The sequence below is a fragment of the Monodon monoceros genome, unplaced genomic scaffold, assembly GCF_005190385.1.
Source record: "Monodon monoceros isolate NGI ecotype Baffin Bay Population unplaced genomic scaffold, NGI_Narwhal_1 Super_Scaffold_18, whole genome shotgun sequence".
Classification (NCBI taxonomy): domain Eukaryota; kingdom Metazoa; phylum Chordata; class Mammalia; order Artiodactyla; family Monodontidae; genus Monodon; species Monodon monoceros.
In genome coordinates, this window is record NW_021703774.1 from 115,182,968 (window position 1) to 115,201,038 (window position 18,071).

The 18,071-nt window shown below is 38.7% G+C and overlaps 1 protein-coding gene and 1 pseudogene across 3 annotated transcripts in view; both read right to left on the minus strand.

Moving 5' to 3' along the window:
• The window catches only part of ST6GALNAC3 (ST6 N-acetylgalactosaminide alpha-2,6-sialyltransferase 3), a 570,510-nt gene that overhangs the window by 527,157 nt on the left and 25,282 nt on the right, over window positions 1–18,071 (minus strand). The gene's annotated exons all lie outside the window — the stretch shown is intronic.
• LOC114900146 lies at window positions 2,619–2,755 on the minus strand (annotated as a pseudogene).

Sequence of the window (18,071 nt, forward strand, 5' to 3'; positions counted from 1 at the left end):
ATCTGCCCTGGGGGCACACTCACTCTCCCGCACTGAGCTGTAGTCACTGCATCTCTACAATGACAAAGTTCCTTCTCACTTCAAGGTCTTCACATAAAGTCACCACACTCTCCACCCCTCCCATCTAGCTACTTCCTCCTAGCGTATCTTCCACTTAGACTTCCTCATAACACCTATACCAGACCAGATCACAACTTCAATTAAAAGGCTGTGTAGCCACTGCTATATTCAAAACAGATGACCAACAAGGACGTCCTACATAGCACAGGGAACTCTGCTCAATATTCTGTAAAAACCTAAATGGGAGAAGAATTTGAAAAAGAACTGATACATGTATATGTATAACTGAATCACTTTGCTGTACACCGCAAACTAACACAACATTGTTAATCAACTATACTCCAATATAAAATAAAAATATTTTATAAAAGCTGTACAGCTTTTCAGTTGATGGTTTTTTCTTGCCTCTCATACTGTAAACTTAATGAGAACAGAGCCTATCTCTCCTCTCTGAATCTAATTCCAAAGTGCCTAGTATGGTGCCCTGCAATAGCAAATGCTCAAAAATTAGTTAATGCATATTTTCAAATGAAAAGACGAGCAAGTGAACCAGGACAAATCCTAAACTTTCAAATGTAACAGTATCCAAAAGTTAAGAGTAGCCTAGAATTATATAAAGTATTTCTCACACCTCATTTTCCAACTCAGAACACTTCCACAGACAGGAACCAATTAGCAGGTGATGGGTGGCAAGGACAACCCCAAAGGCACAAGGGATGCTTTATTACACCACGGCAACCCTGAAAACAAAGTCAAACTGTGGTCCACCAAGAAGCAGAGTTTCTGCACTCGAAGAAGCCAAGTACATGTTCCTGTCCCCAGTGCTTTTCTGACAGTAGACTATTAGCCACTCACCTGAAAACCAGAGACCCCAAAACATCAAGCTTCTTTTCAACCTAAAATCAAAAGATACATTACCAAACGACCATTGCTTAAGACCTACAGTCCCTGTTAAGTGTAAATGACTTCTTCTGTGGTTTTACTACTAAGTGTGACTTTGGAATATGATTGTCATGTAGTAAATTTAAATGCTTCTGACATTAAAAAAAATTATAGCTACTCCCAAATCAGTCATAAATCATTGGGGGTGAGAGTTTGCTACACAATTTACTTAAAGACATACTAAAATATACTGACACAGAAAATACATGAAAACCAAGCCTAACCCCCAAAGGCCAAATTTCCACCATGAAGTGCCTGGAAATATATCCTGAAACATAATACATCTAACAAGTGATTCTACAGTAACCATCTCACTTATTTTTTTCTTGAAAAAACAAGCCCAATTCTAAAAGGTAGAGAACAAACTATGAACTGTGTCATTATTTTAAGTGAAGATAAAGTTGCCAGGTCAATTATCTGCTATTATGGGGATTCTCTCTTCTTGATCTCAGCACACTTTGTACTCCCTTTAGGGTATCTCCTCCACTTAGCAAGCTCTCAGATCCAGGAGAGTAAACTTATCATTTCCACACACTCCTCCATATGTCCCTTTCTTTGCTAGTTCTTTCCATGTAGGTTTTTTCTTCAGCTGCACAAATATCTTCTCTTAAAAGTAATACAGAGTACTTAATTATGCACCCTTCATTTTAGTAAGACTTATATTTTGTAATGAGGAAAAAAAAATATGCTCATGGTAGAAGTTGTAAAACTAGAGAAAACCAGAAACAAGAAAATAAGCACCTCTCATTCTATCACTCAGAAGTTTAGTTAACACTACTCTGGGCCTGGTGTAGGACACAGTCCTTGTTCTAGGAAAGAAACTGATAACCAACCATTACACAAGTAATGAATTGCAATTCTGATAAATGCTACAAGAAAAAAAATACAGGATAGGATGCTATGAAAACTATAATGGGACCTCTTACTCTAGTTAATATCTTGGTGCCAATGCTTCCTATACTTTTTCAGAGAAACTGTTAAATATACATAAGCTTTTATCCACCTGGGATTGGATAGTACATACGACTTGAAGACAAAAATTTCATTTGTCATTTCCAAAGCTAACTTCCACAGACAGAGGAGTTGTTTATCTCAGAATTTCTCTAAGAATTCCCAGGAAACAACAGTAGGCAAGACAGCCATCAATGAGTTATAAGTGGCCACAGATGAAATCAAGGACTTATGTTTTCAGGATCACTCGGAAGCAGTCAAATAACCTCTGGCCAAAAGGAAGCCATTGTTGAGAGCTGGAGGAGGTCATCACATCATACCAAAGGTATAATCAAAAGCATATAAGAACACATTCCAGGTTCTTCTTCTTCTTCCTGCCAGGGTCTTACAAAGTTGCTCACCCACCATTACTTTATCAGAGCTCTAGGTTTGCAGAGAAGATCCCATAACAATGTCATTTGGGAACTCCCCAACCTCATCTGTCCTTTAAGATCTAGATAGATCTTAAAGATTGGCTAAGAACCCCCTCAACTCCATGCCCAGTAGAAATACAAATCTCTCGCTTAGATTTCTGCCGATTTCTATATGAGGCTATGTTCTCATGGTCAAACTCTGCCTACAGGATTTTATTTCTATATCTGATATCTCTGTTACATTCAGCATTAATTTAGACAAATGATGCAGTCGAGTTTCCCAGATTTTGGGGAAATCGTAGGGCTCACCACACCCGAGCATAATGGATGAGCCTCACCCTGGGAGAACCACCTTCTTGATCATGGTATCTCCCCTGCCAGGTAAGTATTCAAATTTATTTTTGAAATGTGTTTAGGTACTGGTCTCTACCTCCTTCATAAAAGAAGCAAGACTTCTAATTCATAGTAAGTGATATCATTCTAATTCCCCTAGGGGTATCACTATCCAGGTTTACATTCACATTAAGGTTTATAAGCTATAGATAACTGAGATCAGATGCTTTCCTGAGAGCAAGATTCCAGGGGAGGAGAGGATGTGGACAATATGAGGGAACTAAAAGAATGAAAAGGAATTATAATGAGGCCCTGTGGGTAGAAGGTAGAGAAAGAAGAAATGAGCATGGCCAGCCCCGTTGGTTTCCATCCAGATATCAAGAGGCAAACAGACTAATTAAACTTCAATGATAATTCTCAGCTCACTGCCTGATCTTCTCATACTGTGCCTTATAGTTTTAAAAATGAATGCTTAATTTAGTACATTTTCAAAGACTTTCAAATGGCCATTTTTTTTACAGTGGAAATTCATCTTAATAATTTGTTAGTAGAAGAAACCCTAGAAGTAAAAGTAATGTGATCCCTTTCTAAACCTGAAAGGACACACTCCTCAGCCTTATTCTCAGCTAGGCTCTTCTTAACCTTCTCAGTCAGTTCCTATACTTCAGAAGAAATTTCCCGTCTCGGTTTTCAGGGAAGAATGACTTCACCCAGGCTCTGCGTGGTGCCCTGACAGGCAGGCAACACCAGGAGCAAGCAACGCGGATATGGCCTCAGCCACTCCCTGCTCAGCCTGAGAGGGGATCTGCCAGACCGGAGAGGCATCTGGGTTCTCCAAAATGCTACAGCAAAATAGTCTGGCACTGAGCAGAACATACCACCCAACGGTCAGGAGCCACTGAAGACTTCAGGAAGGTGAAGATAGGACTTGGCTTCTCCTTTGAGCAGAACATTCCAGAATGACATATGGGAAGCTCCAGATAATGAGTCCCTTTGACCAATTATACCATAGCTCCTAAAAACAAAAGACAAATGTCCAGCCCTGGGATCTCATGCCCTTTTCACCTCACCTCAGTTTACAGGAGGCTCTGGTTTTCTGCGTGGAAACACAATGCCACTCTAGCTTGATAACTCTCCTGTTACTCTTACTGGAGAGGGAGCAGCGAGTGTGTAACCAGAAAGTCAGCAAAAAATTCCATTCGCTTTTTTGTAACCAGTCAACTTCTGTTTATGACAGAAGTCAGTGTAAACCACAACAGCAATGAAGCCCAGGTCCTGTGGTTCTCTTCCTGTATTCTAGGACTCTGAGTGATGTATGATTCCTCCTAGGAATGCAAAGGGTGCACCAGACCTGTCAGAGAAACTATAAATCATCCAAGAAAATAAGATGAAAAGAGAGTCAATGAAACCCCTCACAGAGTGGCAGCTTTCTGATTAGCTGTCATACTGCTGTGGACTAAGGAACCCCAAAGGAAGATGCTCTTTTCCTTTAGGTGTAAAAATCTTCATTTTCTTCAGACATTACACACACACACATATACATACACAAACACATCTACAGATCTGAGAACTCATTGTATTGGTATTACTTTTTTCAAAACGACTGAGACTTACCTAACCCACTATGCCAAATCATACCTGAGATTTTCTCTTTCCTCTCTCCTAGGACCTTTATTTCAAACAAATTATTTAAATTCCCCATAAAATATTTTAGAGACCCTCCCTACGTACCAAGTTTCAGAAGGCTGATGGATGATGATAGCACCTTTGCTAAGGACACCTCTTTGATCATGAGTAATTCCGCATAGTTACTTTCTTTCTTTTTTAACACCTTGTATAGTTTCAGCAATGAACAAACAGAACTTGGCTGAACACAGTGCCATCCTAGAATCTGGGTCGAATTTCTCTCTACATTCATAAATGAAGAAGGCCTTGATTTGGAGATTAGAATGTGATTAAACAAGAAAGGTGGTACATCACAAAGCTGGGGTTCCTAGCTGGGAGTCTTCAGATGGGCTTCAAAGGCCCATGAATCCGTTCAAACTACATGCAAGGCTGTGGATTTTTATGGAAAAAGAATCCATAGCTTTCAATAAAAGCATTGGTGAGCCAATGAAATTTAGGAACCTTAAGGAGTACAGGCAAAAACCGTTTGTTGAATAAATGAATAAGTGAACGCAGGGAGAGCTGCTTACCACCAGTCATAACCTTCCATGATCAAATTCTTCTTTGGAAGCACTTTAAAGAAGATGGTGGAAAGAAAATTGGAGATATTGAGCTATTACCACATATGTAAGAGCCAGGCTCTGACCAAGTTGCTGTTCTGTCCCTCAGTTCTTTTACCAAACATTACTCTTTATATATAACTCTTTTCCACACTTTTGAAAATTGCTTCAAGTATTAGGGCTCTGTAGCCTAGATGCCAGGAGATCTAAATGTCTCCAGACAGAATGTCAGAATGTAAGCCGCAAGAATAATGGAAAGGCATGTAGGAGCAAAAAGACAAGGACAGTAAGTACCCTGGGGTGCAGAAGGAAGAAGTAGGTGGAAAAAAGAGCCTAGACCTGCCACAGAAGCTTCCATTCTTCTCCACATTGCATCTTTGTCAAAGCCTATGCGCATGGGCTACCCACTCTGGTCCACCCACAGGACTGTATGTAAACATGAGGTGGGCTAGAGAGTAGGGCAATAAGAAAAAGGGGCTCAGTCATAAAGAGGTACATACTGATTAATAAGGAAGGAACTGGAAGCAGAAGCAAGCAGAAAGATGCCTCTACATACCAAGAATAATAAGAACACAAGCATAATACCACATACAAGAATATTTACAAGGCAAGGGAATAATCATGGCATCAAGGGAGAGTAGAATAGTTGTTAAGAACACATCCTCTGGTGGCAAACCAACCTGAGGTTGAGCGGGGCTGTACTTCCTAAGACTGTATCCTGGGCAAATTACTGAACATTCCGAGCCTCCGTTTAAACCCTCCTCAGTGAAATGAGGATAAAAATTGGACAGCTATCATTGGGTTATTGATTATTATGAGATAGAATGAGAACACATTTAAAGAATAATGTGTTTGATGAGTACTTAATTAGCAACAGTTGCTTTTATTCTCATCGGCCATGTACTCATGGGATTAGTCAGGGAAGAAGTTAGTCCGCAAAGAGGGGCCCAGCCCACTCAGACTTGGAGATGTGCATGTACGACAACTGCAAACCAGCATTGGAAATTTCCTCCATGACCAATTAAACCCTACCCAGTCGGTGAAGACCCCGAGTGAGTCCTATGTTTCTTTCCATAAACTCATGAGCGGGGAGCATGTGATGACTATTCTTTTGGCTCACAGGAAGGGAAAAACAGAAGTTAATTTCTCAGAAAGATAGCAAAAAATCGTCTTTAGGCTCTTCAGAATGTACAAATCTCAGACACAGGGAAATATATACGTGTTCCCTTTTCGGAGTGAATGCTGCCACACACATATTTCCCTTGACAGCAGCAGTGAGCCTGGGGCAGGAAAGATGCTTAGGAAGTGCCACTATTTTATTTATTTATATACTTTGGTCCCCTGATTTCCGTCATCATTCTCTGTCCCAGACTGCTGTCATTGTTATTAATAAGTTCACTCTCGTCCATCTAAAAATTACCATTCCTCATATTTGAATAATGGATTTTGTTTGCTTAATTCAAAAAGGCAAAAAAAGGTATTTTCTTGCTATTGCTCCGCCTCACCTCACCAAGTGACATGATTATTCAGCTCACAAAGAACTCGGCGGCACCATCCGATGATTCCTGCACAGAGCCCTGCAGGCCATCAACAGAATCACGTGGAGGACACAGTCATCCCAAGCACAAGGCATACCGCTGAGGTCAAAGCACAGACCAGGGCCCGCTAACAGAGCTCCAAGTCTGAGAAGCACAGCATAGAAGGGAAATGACAGAGTTTCCAAGGTCATTTTATAGACTTTGCAAAACTTCTCTGTCTGCCCCTCTTGCTCTGATCAACACTGTTCAATTTTTTAGGCATGAGGTCTAAAAAGGGAACAAAGATTTGGTCTGGGAGAGAATTTTAAGAAAGCTAACTAAAACAATAATAATACCAATAATAGAAACAACCAACACTCATTAAGCATTCACTATGTGACATACGCTATGCTAGACACTTTACACAAATCAGCTCATTTAGGCCTTACACCTCCCAAATAAAGTAGATACTATTACTCTCCTGAATTTACAGATGTGGAAAGTGAGGGTTACAGATATCACATAACTGGGTAAAACAGAGAGTGACCCACAGTAGAGAGGCTTACAGAGAAGACCTACAATATAACACATCTAAAATCTTGCCAGGGCTTCCCTGGTGGTGCAGTGGTTGAGAGTCCGCCTGCCGATGCAGGGGACACGGGTTCGTGTCCCGGTCTGGGAAGATCCCACATGCTGCGGAGCGGCTGGGCCTGTGAGCCATGGCCGCTGAGCCTGCACGTCCAGAGCCTGTGCTCCGCAAAGGGAGAGGCCGCAACAGTGAGAGGCCCACGTACTGCAAAAAAGAAAAAAAAAAAAATCTTGCCAGGGCATCTCAAGAGGCTACACGGCCCTCAATAACATGGACAACATTGCTTTCTGCCAGGGAGTTTTGCCTTAATACTTAAACTTTGCTTATCCCAATCAATGATAGGGAGGTTCAATCTCTATTACCATAAAACCCAAATCATAGGAAATGTATATGTACAATGCAATAAAATGTTAGCATAAGTTCAAGTGCATGAAACAGGAAACTCAACTTAAACGAGCTTAGACAACAAATGAAACTTATTAGTTCATGTACCAAAAAAGTCCTGCAGTAGGACAAACTTTAGAGATGGTTTGATCATTGCTCCAGCTCACCCTCTCTGCAATTCTTTCACCTTTGCCCTCCTCCTTGTGTCTGCATCATCCTTAGGCTGGTTTACCTCAGGGAAGCAAAATGGCTGCAGCAGCACCAAGCCTCACATGGGCAGCCCAGACCATGCAGAGAAAGAGCAATTTTCTCTTTCTCAAACAAAAGTCCTGTGCTTCACACTGACTTGACCAATTTAGATCACATGCCCAGTGCTGACCTCATCAACATAGACAGGGAAAATGTTATACACTGACTTAAGTAATGACTGGGTGAGGTCTGCCCAATACTCCTCAAGAAGGATGGTATTTGAAAGATGGGTCCTGCCAATCAGGGTCCATCCCCGCCCCCCCAGGTTAAGTGGCTTCTATCGAATGAGGTATAAAATGGTTCCCAAAAGAATTATCTAGGTGCTGTGAGAAAAAGGAGGTGGATGCTAAAAAGTAATCAACAAATGTCCAAAAGTGTGCCAAGCAGAGAACGTCTGAAGGGACTATAATCATAAACACGTTAGAACAAATTGCATTAAATTTTGTATGTGGAGAAGTGGTAAAATGCTTGGGAAAAGTCTATTTACTTAAATAGGTTCAAGATTCCCTTTGTTTATATGATTCATTTGTTTAACCATGGCCACCTTCAAAATAAGCACCAGTGTAGACTTTCAGCCAAGCCCTCCATCAGCCTCCAAATGAGCAAGAGCCATCTGCATTAGCAACATTTTCCTGATCCAATTTTCCCCACTCAATTTTAATTTTTATCAGACATGTTTTCTTTTCAGTGAACTCCCTGGCATCAACTGTGAACTTCAGAAGTCCTGGAGGGAGGCAGTACAGCAGAACAGTTAAGACCACAGGCAAGGGGAACACTGGGTTTCCTATGAATTCTGTCTCTTATCAGCTTGAAAATCCCAGACAAATCATTTAACTTCTAAATTGCTTCACCTGTGAGGATAATAACAGCACCTATCTCATAAAGTCAGGATTAAACAGTGTACCTAAGCACTTAGTACACAGCCTGGAACAGCGCACATGTTCAACTCACATTAGCTCTTTTATTAATAAGAAATTAAACTAAAGTTCATGTTAGTGCTCTGAGACATTTTTTAATCTTACAAATAAATTGACTAATCAAAAGAAAAAAATTCCCTTTTGCATTCATCATCACAACAACATACAATGAAACCTCATAATAATGACAACAATATTTGATTTACTGACTGCTTACTATGCTCAAAGGACTATGTTAGGTGTTTTCCGCATATGAATTCTAAAAGATAGGTATTTTGTTGTTATTTGACAGGAGGGAAAACAAAGGCTCAAAGAGGTTAGGAAAGTTGCCTAAATGTTGTAAAGCCAGTAAATAAGAAAGCAAATACATGAACACAGATGAGTCTGACTCCAATGCTCATACTCAGAAATTTCCAAGTTAACTGACAATTCTAGTTTCTTTAGCAAATGAAGAATTGTCCCTCATAAAAGAAGGCTAATCTTCCCAGTTAAAAAGAAAAAAAAGAGAAAAAGAAAATTGTTTAAAGTGGTATTTGTACAATAATTTTAGGAAATGTAATAGCCAGATGATAATAGCACTAACAATCCAGCATGTATTTTATGGAGCTATTACTATATGCCTCGAGTGGTCAAAGGCTTCGCCACTCACTTGAGGCAGGTAGTAATGGCCAATAAAACTTGCCTGGTCATATCTTAATGCCATGTTATATCATCATACTTGTAATGAAATGCTCTTAAACTTCAGTTTTATCAGGAGAGAAGAAAAAGTGGTAGTTAAACAGCTAGCAAAGTGGGGAAGAAGTATAGAAATTGGAAAAAGCCCTGAGCTACGACCTTGGCCTAACTCTACTATGCAGCTATGTGACCTTCAACACATCTCAAATCTTAGGATCTCAGCATCTCCTTCTATAAACTGAGGTTCCTTATGGTAAGTTAAGACCTCTTCCAGCTTCAACAGTCTATGGTTAACAGAATATTTCATTCATTCAACAGGAGCTCACAAAGTGCAAAATATGCAACAGCTACACCCTATGCTAGGAGCTGAGGACACAGCTGTAACCAAGGAAGAAGTCCTGCCTCTGATGCTGGGCATAAGAGGTAAAGGGATGACTCTGTTTAAATACTGCCCTGCTTTCTAACTTTCTCTTCTCATACATCATGAACATGTTCAAGCAAACATAACAAAACCTTGATAACAGTTGAATTTGGGTGGTGGTATGGGCCACAGTTCTTTGCACTGTTCTCTCTACTTTTGTGATGTCAGAAATTTTTCATCATAAAAATTTAAGATAGAAGAGAAAAGCTTCAGGGAGACTTCTGCTTCTGATAATAAGCCACTAGATATGCCAGATCTGCCAGATAAATCTTTCCATCAAAGACAAGAAGGGGGCTTCCCTGGTGGCGCAGTGGTTAAGAATCCGCCTGCCAATGTAGAGGATACGGGTTCAAGCCCTGGTCTGGGAAGATCCCACATGCCACGGAGCAACTAAGCCCGTGTGCCACAACTACTGAGCCTGCGCTCTGGAACCCGTGAGCCACAACTACTGAGCCCACGTGTCACAACTACTGAAGCCCACGTGCCTAGAGCCCGTGCTCCACAAGGAGAAGCTGCCGCAATGAGAAGCCCATGCACCGCAATGAAGAGTAGCCCCTGCTCGCCACAACTAGAGAAAGCCCGCGCACAGCAACAAAGACCCAACACAGCCAAAAATAAATAAATAAAATAAATAAATTTATAAAAAAAAAAGAAAATGCCGATGACTGATGATATAATCAATCATGACTATGTAATGAAGCCTCCATAAAAAAAAAAAAAGACAAGAAGGAAAGATAGACAAAATATTTATGAAATGCTTAAAAACATCCCAAAGCCAACCAGATGGGGGGTGGGGGTGGGGCATTAAATGAGAATCAAGGGAAGTAAGGAAGTCCAGAGAAAAGAGAACAACATTTTGGACCCGTTTTCCCTCTACAGATGCTTTGAAGAGCCAGGGGGATAGAGATCTGTGTTCACAGTCTGCTGGAAATAGGGTGAATAGACCTGAGCATTTGGGTTAGGATCCCCAAAGAGCTACACCTTAGCAGGAAGGAAGAAAAAAAAGCTAACAGGCCCCTGCAGGGGACTGTGGCTTATCTTCAAACCATCTCAGTTCTGAAACTGAAATAAGGTGCTTCTAGAATGCTAACGCTCCAAGGACTTGCAGAAGCAAACTTAATCCCCTCTAGAGTTGGATAACGTTGACCAAAAATTACATCTGCAAACAACTGTGCAAATATAATATTTCACACACAATTAAAAATAACTAAGCACATGAGAAGATAAGAAGATATACATAAAAACCAGCAGGAACAAGAGAAACAGAAATATATCCACAGGGCTCTATATTTGGAATTATCTAAAACTTTTTATTAGAAGTTTTACTTTTTACAAGGTTAGAAATTTCAACATGGAATGGTATAGTGGGGTGAATGGTGGCCCCCCAAAAGATATGTTCATGTCCTAATTCTTGACACTTGTGAATATTACTTCATATGGCAAAGGAGTAAGTATTACCTTACATGGTAAAAGATCTGACGAAATTACAGGTGCTGAAAGGAGGAGCTATTCCTGGATTACCCAGGTGAGCCCAAAATGAAACCAGATGTATCCTTATAAGATAATAGCATAAGGAGTTTTAAGACAGACACACAGAGGACAAGACAATGTGATGATGGAGCACAGAGACATGTGATCACAAGACAAGAAATGCCACCAGAAGCTGAAAGAGGAAAGGAATGGATTCCTCCTTGGAGCATCCAGAGGCAGTGTGGCCCTGCTAACACCCTGACTTCAGACTCCAGAACCATGAGAGAATAAATTTCTGTTGTTTTAGGCCATTCACTTCTTAGTAATATAGGAAATTATTACAAATGCCCTAAGAAATTAAGATAAATGGGAAACTCAAAAAAAAAGAGAACCAAATGGAAAGTTTAGACCTAAAAATATATTAACTAAAACTAATAAGTTAATGAATGAATTTAGCTTTAGTAAAATAGATACTGCTGAAGTAGGAATTAGAAGTCAGAAGAAAGCTAGAGTGGAGCGCAGAAAGACAAATGATGGAAAATACAGGAAAAGATACATTATAGGATAAAGTGAGATGGTAATTAAGCCCAAGTAATTAATAAAGTAAATAAAAGTAATTATAGCCCAAGGAGGAGAGAAGAGTGAATGGAAGAAAGCAATATTTAACAACATAATAGCTGAGAACTTTCCAAAACTGAAGAATAACATCTGGCCTTAGAGGGAGCTAAGACAAGGAGCCCTAGAAATTCCAAGCAGAATTAATAACAAGAAAACTTCGTCTAAGCATATTACTTTAAAACTGCTGAAAACCACAAACAGAAAACTTAAAATCAGTCAAAGGAAAAATAAAGGAACAAAAATTAGACTTTAACTTATCAATATAAACAAGGGAAGCCAGAAATAAGTGAATATCCTTAAAGTGTTGAAAGAAGCTAACTGACAGCCTAGAATTCTATGCACGGGGAAAATATCCTTTAAGAATGATGGTGAAATAAAGACATTTCAGACAAACAAACACTGAAAGAATCTGTCACAAGCAGACCCACAATAAAAGAAACACTAAAGGACATTTGTTCTTCAGGCAAAAATTAAGTAATCCCAGATGAAAAATCAATGACACAAGAATAAATGGAGAGCAAAGAACAGAATAAATATATGAGTAAATCAGAATAAATGATTGTGTAAAACAATAATAATACCTTGCGTATCTGCAATATATAGAAGTAAAATACACAACTGTAATGACATATAAGACAAGGTTGTAAGTCAAAAGAGACATAAATAATATTAAAGTGTTCTAAGGCCTAAATCAAGAATAAATACTAGCTCTTAGACAGCCTCATCCACCAGAGGGCAGACAGCAGAAGCAAGAATAACTACAATTCTGCAGCCTATGGAACAAAACCCACAATCACAGAAAGATAGACGAGATGAAAAGGCAGAGGGCTATGTACCAGATGAAGGAACAAGATAAAACCTCAGAAAAACAACTAAATGAAGTGGAGAGAGGCAACCTTCCAGAAAAAGAATTCAGAATAATGATTGTGAAGATGATCCAGGACCTCGGAAAAAGAATGGAGGCAAAGATTGAGAAAATGCAAGAAATGTTTAACAAACACCTAGAAGAATTAAAGAACAAACACATAGAAGAATTAAACAACAAACAGAGATGAACAACACAATAACTGAAATGAAAAATACACTAGAAGGAATCAATAGCAGAATAACTGAGGCAGAAGAACGGATAAGTAACCTGGAAGACAGAATGGTGGAATTCACTGCCATGCAATAGAATAAAGAAAAAACAATGAAAATAAATGAAAACAGCCTAAGATACCTCTGGGACAACATTAAATGCAACAACATTTGCATTATAGGGGTGCCAGAAGGAGAAGAGAGAGAGAAAGGACCCAAGAAAATAGTTGAAGAAATTATAGTCGAAAACTTCCCTAACATGGGAAAGTAAAGAGCCACCCAAGTCCAGGAAGCGCAGAGAGTCCCGGGCAGAATAAACCCAAGGAGAAACACAGAGACACATAGTAATTAAATTGACAAAAATTCAAGACAAAGAAAAATTATTGAAAGCAGCAAGGGAAAAACGACAAATAACATACAAGGGAACTCCCATAAGGTTAACAGCTGACTTCTCAGCAGAAACTCTACAAGCCAGAAGGGAGTGGCATGATATATTTAAAGTGATGAAAGAGAAGAACCTACAACCAAGATTACCTGGCAAGGATCTCATTCAGATTCGACAGAGAAATCAAAAGCTTTACAGACAAGCAAATGCTAAGACAATTCAGCACCACCAAACCAGCTCTATAACAAATGCTAAAGGAACTTCTCTAAGTGGGGAACACAACAGAAGAAAAGGACCTACAAAAACAAACCGATAACAATTAAGAAAATGGTAATAGGAGCATACATATTGATAATTACCTTAAACTTGAATGGATTAAATGCTCCAACCAAAAGACACAGGCTTGCTGAATGGATACAAAACCAAGACCCATATATATGCTGTCTACAAGAGACACACTTCAGACCTATGGACACATATAGACTGAAAGTGAGGGGATGAAAAAAGATATTCCATGCAAATGTAAATCAAAAGAAAGCTGGAGTAGCAATACTCATATCAGATAACATAGACTTAATAATAAAGAATGTTACAAGAGACAAGGAAGGACACTACATAATGATCAAGGAATCAATCCAAGAAGAAGATATAACAATTATAAACATACATGCACCCAACATAGGAGCACCTCAATACATAAGGCTACTGCTAACAGCTATAAAAGAAGAAATCAACAGTAACACAATAATACTAGGGGACTTTAACACCTCACTTACACCAACGGACAGATCATCCAAACAGAATATTAATAAGGAAACACAAGCTTTAAATGACACAATAGACCAGATACATATAATTGCTATTTATAGGACATTCCATCCAAAAACAGCAGATTACACTATCTTCTCAAGTGCTCACAAGACATTCTCCAGGATAGATCACATCTTCAGTCACAAATCAAGCCTCAGTAAATTTAAGAAAATTGAAATCATACCAAGCATCTTTTCTGACCACAACGCTATGAGATTAGAAATCAATTACAGAGAAAAAAAATGTAAAAAACAAAAACATATAGAGGCTAAACAATACGTTACTAAATAACCAAGAGATCACTGAAGAAATCAAACAGGAAATCAAACAATACCTAGAGACAAATTACAACGAAAACACGACAATCCAAAACCTATGGGATGCAGCAAAAGTAGGTCTAAGAGGGAAATTTATAGCAATACAAGCCTACCTCAAGAAACAAGAAAAATCTCAAATAAGCAATCTAAACTTACACCTAAAGGAACTAGAGAAAGAAGAACAAACAAAACTCAAAGTTAGAAGAAGGAAAGAAACCATAAAGATCAGAGCAGAAATAAATGAAATAGAAACAAATAAAACAATAACAAAGATCAATAAAAGTAAAAGCTGGTTCTTTGAGAAGATAAATAAAATTGATAAACCATCAGCCAGACTAGTCAAGAAAAAGAGGGAGAGGACTCAAATCTATAAAATTAGAAATGAAAACGGAGAAGTTACAACAGACACTGAAGAAATACAAAGCATCCTAAGAGACTACTACAAGCAACTCTATGCCAAAAAAAAGGACAACCTGGAAGAAATGGACAAATTTGTAGAAAGGTATAACCTTCCAAGACTGAACCAGGAAGAGATAGAAAATATGAACAGACCAGTCACATGTAATGAAACTGAAACTGTGACTTCACAGGTGACTTCTATCAAACATTTAGAGAAGAGCTAACACCCATCCTTCTCAAACTCTTCCAAAAAATTGCAGAGGAAGGAACACTCCCAAACTCATTCTATGAGGCCACCATCACCCTGATACCAAAACCAGACAAAGATACTACAAAAAAAGAAAATTACAGACCAATATCACTAATGATTATAGATGCAAAAATTCTCAACAAAATACTAGCAAACAGAATCCAACAACACATTAAAAGGATCATATACCATGATCAAGTGGGATTTATCCGAAGGATGCAAGGATTCTTCAATATATGCAAATCAATCAATGTGATACACCATATTAACAAATTGAAGAAAAACCATATGATCATCTCAATAGATGCAGAAAAAGCTTTTGACAAAATTCAACACCCATTTATGATAAAAACGCTCCAGAAAGTGGGCATAGAGGGAACCTACCTCAACATAATAAAGGCAATATACGACAAACCCACAGCAAACATCATTATCAATGGTTAAAAACTGAAAGCATTTCCTCTCAGATCAGGAAAAAGACAAGGATGTCCACTCTCACCACTAATATTCAACATAGCTTTGGAAGTCCTAGCCACAGCAATCAGAGAAGAAAAAAAAATAAAAGAAATACAAATTGGAAAAGAAGAAGTAAAACTGTCACTGTTTGCAGACCACATGATACTATACACAGAGAACCCTAAGGATACCACCAGAAAACTACTAGAGCTAATCAATGAATTTGGTAAGGTTGCAGGATACAAAATTAATGCACAGAAATCTCTTGCATTCCTATACACTAATGATGAAAAATCTGAAAGAGAAATTAAGGAAACACTCCGATTTACCATTGCAACAAAAAGAATAAAATACCTAGGAATAAACCTACCTAGGGAGACAAAAGACCTGTATGCAGAAAACTATAAGACATTGATAAAGAAATTAAAGATGATACCAACAGATGGAGAGATATGCCATGTCCTTGGATTGGAAGAATCAATATTGTGAAAATGACTATAGTATCCAAAGCAATCTACAGTTTCAATGCAATCCCTATCAAATTGCCAGTGGCATTTTTTACAGAACTAGAACGAAACTTCTTAAAATTTGTATGGAGATACAAAAGACCCCAAATAGCCAAAGCAGTCTTGAGGGAAAAAAACGGAGCTGGAGGAATCAGACTCCCTGACTTCAGACTATACTACAAAGCTACAGTCATGAAGACAATATGATATTGGCGCAAAAACAGAAATATAGATCAGTGGAACAGGATAGAAAGCCCAGAGGTAAACCCATGTACCTATGGTCAACTAATCTATGACAAAGGAGGCAAGGATATAAAATGGAGAAAAAACAGTCTCTTCAATAAATGGTGCTGGGAAAACTGGACAGCTACATGTAAGAAAATGAAATTAGAACACTCCCTAACACCATACACAAAAATAAACTCAAAATGGATTAGAGACCTAAATGTAAGACTGAACACTATAAAACTCTTAGAGGAAAATGTAGGAAGAACACCCTTTGACATAAATCACAGCAAGATCTTTTTTGATCCACCTCCTAGAGTAACAGAAATAAAAACAAAAATAAACAAATGGACCTAATTAAACTTAAAAGCTTTTGCACAGCAAAGGAAACCATAAACAAGACGAAAAGACAACCCTCAGAATGGGAGAAAATATTTGCAAATGAATCAAAAGACAAAGGATTAATCTCCAAAATATATAAACAGTTCATGCAGCTCAATATTAAAAAAACAAACAACCCAATGGAAAAATGGGCAGAAGATCTAAATAGACATTTCTCCAAAGAAGACATACAGATGGCCAAGAAGCACACGGAAAGCTGCTCAACATCACTAATTATTAGAGAAATGCAAATCAAAATTACAATGAGGTATCACCTCACACCATTCAAAATGGGCATCTTCAGAAAATCTACAAACAACAAATGCTAGAGAGGGTGTGGAGAAAAGGGAACCCTCTTGCACTGTTGGTGGGAATGTAAATTGATACAGCCACTATGGAGAACAGTATGGAGGTTCCCTAAAAAACTAAAAATAGAATTAAAATATGACCCAGCAATCCCACTACTGGGTATATACCCTGAGAAAACCATAATTCAAAAAGAGTCATGTACCACAATGTTCACTGCAGCACTATTTACAATAGCCAGGTCACAGAAGCAACCTAAATGCCCATCGACAGACGAATGGATAAAGAAGATGTGGTACACATATACAATGGAATATTACTCAGCCATAACAAGGAACGAAATTGGGTCATTTGTAGAGATGTGGATGGATCTAGAAACTGTCATACAGAGTGAAATAAGTCAGAAAGAGGAAAAACAAATATTGTATATTAACGCATATATGTGGAATCTAGAAAAATGGTACAGATGAACTGGTTTGAAGGGCAGAAATAGAGACACAGATATAGAGAACAAACGTATGGACACCATGAGGGGAAAGTGGTGGAGCAGGGGTGGGGTGTGAAGAATTGGGAGATTGGGATCGACATACGTACACTAATATGTATAAAATGGATAGCTAATAAGAACCTGCTGTATTAAAAAAAATTGTTTTAAAAAAGAATGCATACTAAAATCTCTAATGTAACCATTAAAATAATAATAAAAGATTGTAAAACTTCCAAGGTAACAGAGAGAAAATGTGGAATGGTAAACAAACAAATAAACTCAATCCAAAAGAAGGGAAGAAAAATAGGAACATGGAACAAGCAGGACTAAAAGAAAGCACTTAATATAATAATAATTTTCAACCCAACTATGTACGTGATTACATTAAAAGTAAGTGAACTAAATGCTCCAGTTAACAGAAAAAAGTAGTCAAATCCAATAATATGCTGTATATACAAGAAACACATTTAAACATATGGGGCTTCCCTGGTGGCGCAGTGGTTGAGAGTCCGCCTGCCGATGCAGGGGACACGGGTTCGCGCCCCGGTCCGGGAAGATCCCACATGCCACGGAGCAGCTGGGCCCGTGAGCCACGGCCACTGAGCCTGCGCGTCTGGAGCCTGTGCTCCGCAACGGGAGAGGCCACAACAGTGAGAGGCCCGCATACCGCAAAAAAAAAAAAAAAAAAAAATGGATATAGAAACGTGA